Source organism: Hylobates moloch, unplaced genomic scaffold (genome assembly GCF_009828535.3).
Source record: "Hylobates moloch isolate HMO894 unplaced genomic scaffold, HMol_V3 SCAFFOLD_4, whole genome shotgun sequence".
Taxonomy (NCBI): domain Eukaryota; kingdom Metazoa; phylum Chordata; class Mammalia; order Primates; family Hylobatidae; genus Hylobates; species Hylobates moloch.
In genome coordinates, this window is record NW_026652279.1 from 121,974,051 (window position 1) to 121,982,650 (window position 8,600).

Below are 8,600 nucleotides of genomic sequence, written 5' to 3' on the forward strand. Positions count from 1 at the left end.
TCATTAACATATTTTAAAATTATAGTTATTTCAATACGTTTATCTTTGCCTTTTATATTAGAATTAAAAGTGACTTGGCTAGGCATAGTGGCCCACGCCTATAATCCCAGTACTTTGGGGGGTCGAGGCAGGTGGATCACCTGAGGTCTGGGGTTTGAGACCAGCCTGGCCAACATGGTGAAACCCCATCTCTACTAAAAATACAAACAATTAGCTGTGTTGGTCGTGGGTGCCTGTAATCCCAGCTACTTGGGAGGCTGAGGCAGGAAAATCACTTGAACCCGGGAGGCGGAGGTTACAGTGAGCCGAGATGGCACCACTGTACTCCAGCTTGGACAACAAGAGCAAAACTGTCACAAAAAAAAAAAAAGTGACTTATTCACTACTGTTACATTAATATAGCATTCTGTATAGGTTTATATATTTGCTTTTACCAACGTGTTTTATACATTCTTGTGCTATTGTGTTTCTGCCTAATGATTGTTCCATGTTGAACTCCCTAGTATTTCTTATAAGGCGGGTCTAGTGGTGATGAACTTCCTCAGCTTTTGTTTGGCAAAGTCTTTACATCCCTTTCATTTTTAAAGGATAGTTTTGCCAGGTATATTCTTTTTGATTGGCAGTTTTTTTCAAGCATTTTAAATATATCATCCCACTGTCTTATGGACTGAAAAGTTTGTTGATATTCTTTTGGGGGTTCTCATGGATGTAAAAATTGCTTTTCTATTGCTTCCTTCAAAATTCTTTGTGTTTGACTTTTGATCATTCAATTAAAACATGTTTTGGTGTGGATTTCTTTAGATTTATCTCATTTTAGATATTTTGGGCTTCATAAATCTGGACCAATTTCTTTCTCAAGATTTGGGATGTCTTCAGCCATTATTTCATTTGAATAAGCTTTCTGATTCATTCTCTTTTCTCTTTCTGAAACTCCTGTACTTCTACTGGTCCAGTTGATGATGTCCTTTAAGTCCCTCAAGTTCTTTTGCTCCTCTGACTAGGTAATTTTAAATGACCCATCTTTTAGTTTGATGATTCTTTCTTTTGTTTGTTCTAATCTGAAGCTTGCTGTAGTGTCAATTAGCTTCTTAATTTCTCACAATGGGAATTGATCCATGTATTGCTCTTAAATTGACGTGTCTGTGGGGAAAAGGAAAATTTAGAGCTTCCTATTCTGCAATTTTGCTAATATCTTGGCTTGCTTTTTAAAAATGCATTTACTACATAGGTATGATTTCCTGAGTAATGTATTAGTCTGATTATACTTTTGACCTGTGTATAAATGGACACTATATATATTCTTATGTGTCTAGCTTTCTTCCCTCAACATAACTTGAGATTCACCTATATTGATGAATGTAGGTGTAGTTTATTTACTTTTACTGCTGTGTCATATACTGTTGCATAAATGTAACACAATTCATTTTTGCATTCTACTCTTGTACAGTTGTGTTTTCAGTTTTTTGGTATTGAAAATAATACTCTTATGAACATTTTTAGGTATATCTTGGTGGACATATGTAACAGCTTCTCTAAGATTCATATGCAAATAAAATGGCAGGGTCATGAGGCATGCATATATTCAACTTTAAAAGATGATGCCTAAATATTTTACAAATTGTATTAATCTAAACTCGAGCTAATAATGTCTTCACATTTCTTTTGTTTTACATCTTAGCCAATGCATTTACATTTTTATCTCATTAGAATAAAATGATGTACTATAGTGGTTTTACTTTGCTTTTTCTTGATTAATATAGAGTGCGAATTTCTTTTACATGTTTGATGGCCACTTGTGATTCCTTCTCTCTGATATGCCTGTTAATATATTTTGACCATTTTAATATGGGGTAATTTGTCTTATTCTTAGTAATTTATAGGCATTCTGTATATATTCTGGACACTAACCTTTTAACAATTACAGATGTTGCAAATATCTTATGAGATAAGATATGGCTAATAAAAGTGATTTATTCACTACTGTTACATTAATATAGCATTCTGTATAGGTTTGTATATTTGCTTTTACCAACGTGTTTTATACATTCTTGTGCTATTGTGTTTCTGCCTAATGATTGTTCCATGTTGAACTCCCTAGTATTTCTTAAAAGGCGGGTCACTGTGGCTTGTCTTTCACTGCGTTTATGGTGTGTGTGTGTGTGTGTGTGTTGTCAGTTTTTTGGAATGAAATTCTTACTTTAAATGCAGTTGGATTCACTCATCTTTTTCTTTACAATTTGCATTTTTGAGTCTTTTAAACAAAATTCTATCTTACACCGAAGCCATAAGATATTCTCTCATATTTTTTTCCTAAAAGTTGTACCTTTTATGTTTAAGTTCTTGATCCACCTGGAATTGATTTTTGTGAATAGTAAAGTGGGTATTTGAATCAATTTTTCTCCCCATATGAGTTACAATCATTTGTTTTTCAGTCGATTCTTTCCTCATTAGCTGTAGTGGGTAGCACTCTTTTATATCAGGTATTAACATACATGTGGCCTATTTCTGGGCTCTCTATTCAGTTTCATTAGTTTGTTTCTTGTGTCAGTATCATGGTGACTAAATTACTACAGGTTTATACTAAATAAATATCCAGGGGGGACGAACATTTCAAATTTTTTTTTCTGTTAGGAGTGTTTTAGATAGTCTTAGATCATTGATCTTCTATATAAATTTCAGAATCACATTTACAAATTTCAGAAAATACACTGGTAGACTTTTACTGCAATTGCATTGAATCTACAGAATATGCTGGAAAGATTAATTTTTATAATATTGTTTATTTTTGTCCACAAATGTGGTTATAAATTTATGTGTTTAAGTTTTAAAACTTTTTTTCTTTTGCCTCAAAAAGTGACATTTATTTAAAGAAAAAAAAAAAAAAAGACAAGATGTCCATCCCTTAGCTCCCTTCCCTACCCCCTCCTGCTGCTTCTCAGCCCCCCAAGATTGAACGCTGGCTGGGGCTAGGTAGCAGGACAGCCCCTCAGATGAGGTCAGCAACATTGAGGAGCATATCCTCAGTGGAGGTGTTGTAGAAGGTCCTGATGTCTTGAAGAGTCCTCTTGTCTTCTTCTGTCACCATGTTAATAGCCGCATCCTTAAGGTCAAACCATCTACCTCTACTGATTCTATGGATATAGTTTTCCCTGTTGGTGGGAAGGTCATATTTGATGACTAAGGAAAGTCGTTGCATATTAATATTTCTGGGCAGCAGGTCAGGTGGTAATCAATACTCTGCCAGAGCCAGAATGAAACTCCCTCTGATCACATCACGTTCCTTTTGGTTCATATCTCCACTCATGGCAGAGACGGTGAAATCTCAAGCATGCGTCTTCTCAGTGAGCCAGTCCACCTTCCTTCAGGTGTTGATGAAGGTGACTGCCTGGGTGGCAGTCAGGGTTTTATACAAGTCACACAGTGTGTCCAGCTTCTACCTCTTATTCCATGTTGATGTAGAATGGGCAGATACCCTCCAAGGTCAACTCTTCCTTCTTGACAATAATCCAAATGGGGTCCCTCATGAACTTCTTGGTCACTTCAAGCACATCAGAAGGCATTATAGCTGACAGCAAAACAACCTAGGTGCTGCTGTTGAGCTTTTGGAATATGTCATAGATCTGGTCCTTGAATCCATGGCTTAACATTTCGTCAGCTTTGTCTAGTACAAACATCTTGATGTATTTGGGATACAGGTATCTCCAGTTAAGCATATCAAACACACGGCCAGAGGTACCCACAATATGGGGAGCTTCCATCTGCTGTTTCTATACCTCAGCACACATGTTGGTGCCCCCAATACAGACGTGACAGGAGGCACCCATGTAGTCTCCTAGTGTCATGACCACCTTCTGTATCTGCTGAGCCGATTCTCAACTGGGTGCTAGGACCAAGGCCTGGGTGGCCTTTAGATCTAATTCAATCTGCTGCAGAATCGATATGGCAAATGTGGCCATTTTCCCAGTACCAGATTGGGCTTCAGTGATCACATCATAACCCTTGATACAAGGTAGGATGGCTCACTGCTGGATGACAGAAGGCTTCTCAGAACTGTAGACGTACATGCCATGGAGGAGGGACTCCGAGAGGTTCATGTCATCAGAGCTGTCGACAGCCTCATTCCAGTTACTCTCAATGACGTCTCGGGGCTCCATCCCATCAGGGCCGTGGTCTCTGGAATCCTGACTCACATGATCCTTAGAAACTCTAAAACTATTTTTATAATTGTCTAAATAAAGATCTTCCACAACTTCTGTTAAATTTATTAGTAGGCATCTTTTTGTTGCTATTTTAAATAGTATTGTTTTAAAAGTAGAGTTTTCGGCCAGGTGTGGGGGCTCATGCCTGTAATCCCAGAATTTTGGGAGGCCAAGGCAGGCAGATCACGAAGTCAGGAGTTCAAGACCAGCCTGGACAATATGGTGAAACCCTGTCTGTACTAAAAAATACAAAAATTAGCCAGGCGTAGTGGCCCACAACTGTAGTCCCACGTACTCAGGAGGCTGAGGCAGGAGAATTGCTTGAACCCAGGAGGTGGAGGTTGCAATGAGCCGAGATTGCGCCACTACACTCGAGCCTGGTGACAGAGTGAGATTCCATCTCCAAAAAAAAAAAAAAAAAGTAGAATTTTCAAACTGTTACTGGTTTACTGAAATGCAGTAGAATTTTATATATTGATTTTATATCTAGCAACTTTGCTAAATTATATTAGTATATTAGTAGGGTGGGAGAGTATAAGGTAGTGGTTAAGAGCACAAATTCTGGAGTTGGACTGTCTGGGTCTATCCTCTGCTACTAACTTGTTATATAATCTTGGACAAGCTATATAGCTTGAGTTTTCTCATCTGCAAAAATGGATAACAGTATACACACTTTATAAGATATTGTATTAAGTCTTGTAAAGTGCTCACAACAGTGCCTGATACATGGTCGTATCTAATAAATGTTAACTGTTAAATAGGACCTCCAGTATGATGTTGAAATGGCATTTAGTGGGTTTTATTTATATTTAATCCAGCTTGAAATATTTGGCCTTTTAACTGTACAGTTTCTTTCAATTAAAAAAAAAAACTTCATGAGGTGAGGAAGCTATATACTGCATTTCTCTTCTTTTAGGTTTCAATAAAAATTTTAAAGTACTTTTTAAACCTAGCAATGACTAAAATTAACATCTTTACTTTTATCCTAAAAAGCATTAATGTTAATAACTCCCCACTCTTAAACCATTGCAGTATTTCAGTTCTATCTTTATTTAAAAAATCCAAAAAATCAGATATTATTATTTTGATTAATATATTCTACAGTTGTTTGTTTACATTTACCTCATGTTTATTATTTTTTTGGCTCATAGTTTCTTTTTGCATTTTAGGCATTCCTTCTGAGATAATTTTTCTTCTTAGTAGTATTCCTCTTTTGGAAATTTCTTTGGTGTTTCTGTTGGCATAAACACTCTCAATTTTTTTCTCATCTGACTTTTTTGAAAAGGTTTTCTTACCTTAACAATTATCTTATTTTTAGTTATGAATCTATAAGAGCTGTATAGTTTTCTTATTATAATTCTTTGTTATTTTCATCTAGCATTAAAATATATAATTCCACTCTCCTCTGGCTTCCATTGTTGTTGAAATTTTAAAGATAGTCTTGTTGTCTCTGATGTTCTGCAGTCACAATATAATGTAGATTTATTTCTACTTATTTTTGCTTACGATTATATTGTTTCTGAATCTGAGGATTCATCTTATCAATTATGGGAAATTTCCAGTCATTTTCTCTTCGAATATTGCCAGTATCCACTTCCTTTTATTCTTTCCATCTGAAATTTTATACTTGCTACTTTGGTTGTCTATATTAAGTTCTGGGTAATTTTTTCAGATCTATGTTTCAGTTCATTAAATAGCTTGTATGCTGCTTCTCTATTTAATTTGTAACGATTTTTTTTTCATTTTCATTTTAGATTTTCACTTCTAGCAGTAAAAATTTGTGTTCTTTCAAAAGTTTGGGCATTTCTGTAGTGTCTTTTTCTACTGTCATACTTTTAATACCTCTAATTTTTAAAATGAATTTATTTTAACAAGCTTATTGAATTTATTTTAACAAGTTTTGTGAGTCTGATTCTGTAGCTGGTTGTTTTGGTTGACTTCTGTCCATGTTTCCATGGTCCTTATGTATTTTATTAGTTTTGATTGTGAATTAATGTTCCATGTAATCTTTAGGAATTTTTTGAAGTATGGACTTAATGTGCCTTCCCTTCTGTAGGATCGTGTTTGCTTCTGCCAGATGCTAGAGGATGCTACTAACTTGAGTTCATTTTCAAATAAATTTTCAACTACACAGAAATAAAACTTCTGGTTCTAACTGCCTGTGAATGTGGGCTCCATCCAGAGCCTCACTTGACTCACTAGCTAGGCAGATATGACCAAGAATCTTCCCCATCTCCCATTGTCCAACAGTGCTTTTCTTTAGATCACTTATTGATGATGTCGCTTTACAAAAGCCCCAGCTTCATTCAGTTGTCTCTGACCTAAAATTTTGTACTCTCTAAGCCCCAAGCTTGGTCTCTTGTCCTCCTCTTAGACTCTAACGGGACCCTTAGAACTCTGGATTAAAACCACCAGAGATTGGTATATACCCTCAGAGCCATGCTGCTCCAAAGCTTGCCTACCTCTCAGGAAACACACTTTCTATTCTTCCTGGAAATGCCATCTTCCTGATCTCCATATTTTAAATTCTACATCATTTCACAGATTTTTTTTTTTTTTTTGAGACAAAGTCTTGTTTTGTCACCCAGGCTAGAGTGCAGTGGCATGATCTCAGCTCACTGCAACCTCTGCCTCCTGGGTTCAAGTGATTCTCCTACCTCAGCCCCCCGAGTAGTTGGGACTACAGGTGCCCACCACCACTCCCAGCTAATATTTGTATTTTTAGTAGAGACGGGGTTTCACCATCTTGTCCAGGCTGGTCTCAAACTCCTAACCTTGTGAGCCACCTGCCTCAGCCTCCCAAACTGCTAGGGTTACAGGCGTGAGCCACCGTGCCTGGCTGAAGTATTCTTTTACAGATAAAATAATAGTAGTTAATATTTGTTTTATTCTTCTAAGCATCAGGACTGTGTTACATGTTTTACATGAATTATCTAATTTAATGTGCAGAAGAACCCACTCTGGTATGTAAAATCTCATTTAGCAATGAGAAGACTGAGATCTTGGGAGGCTAATAACTCGTATGAGGTCCAGCTCATACTGCTGGACAGTTCTGGAACCAGACTGTAACCCAGAGTGATCTGACTCCATTGAAACTTTTGTTCATTTCCTCCACTTTTTATAAGAAAGTATTTCCAACATACAGAAAAATTGAAGTAATAAAACAATGAACTTATATTTGTTGCATTCAGCTGTTATAAATTTTCTTGGCTTTCTCTCCCTGTGTATAAATTCATATTTTTTTTGCTATACTATTTGAAGGTAAGTTTTAGATATCCTAGCACTTTACCCTCGATACTAGGACTTCATTCACAAAGTGAGCTTATAACTATCTTCAAAGTGGTCGCTTTGGATTTTTTTTTTTTTATTGCTTTCCTGAAAATGGGGAAAATTCTTTGCTTGAAGGTAGGACTCTTTTATCTTTGAAATCTGAGCTTTAGCAAAGTGTCTGGTACGTACCAAGTGAATCAATGAAAAGTTTGTTAAAAAGAAGACCTAGGTTAATAAGAGAAGAAGTAAAAGTTATCCAAGAAAAGGAACTTGTTCCAGTTTAGACAGTAAGAAAAAGGGATACGTTGAAAAGGCTAGTTGTATTTCTCAGAAAATTATGGTGGAATATTTTACGTTGACAAGAAACAAAGAGAAAACGTTCAGCTAAATCCATGTGTACAAACATTTATCCCATGTCATGCAATATGTTTTTCCCCAGCTAGGTGATGACCCTCCCTACCTGGGGTAGTAATTCTGTCTTCTCTCTGTGTATCTAGCCAATTATGTGGTTCCTGGTACAGTGGAATGAATGAATCAATGAATCCATTCCAATATAATGTTTATAGTAAAAATAATTTCCACTTATTACTACTGTTCCTGCTACTGAAGCCAATTCTGCAGATATAATTACTGTTACTGAAACTGTTACTATTACTATCACGGAGATCTCTATGGGCAAAGTAGAGCCAAGTGAGGGAATGTTATTCCCACCTTACAATTCAGAAAGATTTGAAGGGAATTAGTCCAAACTTGAATGTAGATATTCTATCTGCAAGTCTAGTGTTTCTTTTATGCCATTCCTTTTGATCTAGTGTTTCTTTAGCTTTCACTTTGTGCCAGCCACTCTTCTGCAGGCAAAGTAGCCATGAAACTAACAGCAGAAACAGCATGTTTGCAGAACTGCTGACTTTACTAATACCTGACATTCTGAAAAGAACATGACAGGTATTAGCTGCTTTTTAAACTCAATCTATTATAATTATGCACATATTAACTCAATACTAAAATATACTTTTAGGTGAATATATACTTAGATGTTTATAGGTATCACTTCTAAAATAGCGTTATTTATAAGATGTATTTTATGTGGATATACATAAAAATATATATATACACACACACATAAATGTA

General features: G+C 36.0%; 1 pseudogene; it reads right to left on the reverse strand.

The window, feature by feature from the left end:
• Positions 1-2,986: 2,986 nt before the first annotated feature.
• LOC116467493 (eukaryotic initiation factor 4A-I-like) lies at positions 2,987-6,702 on the reverse strand (annotated as a pseudogene).
• Positions 6,703-8,600: the final 1,898 nt, after the last annotated feature.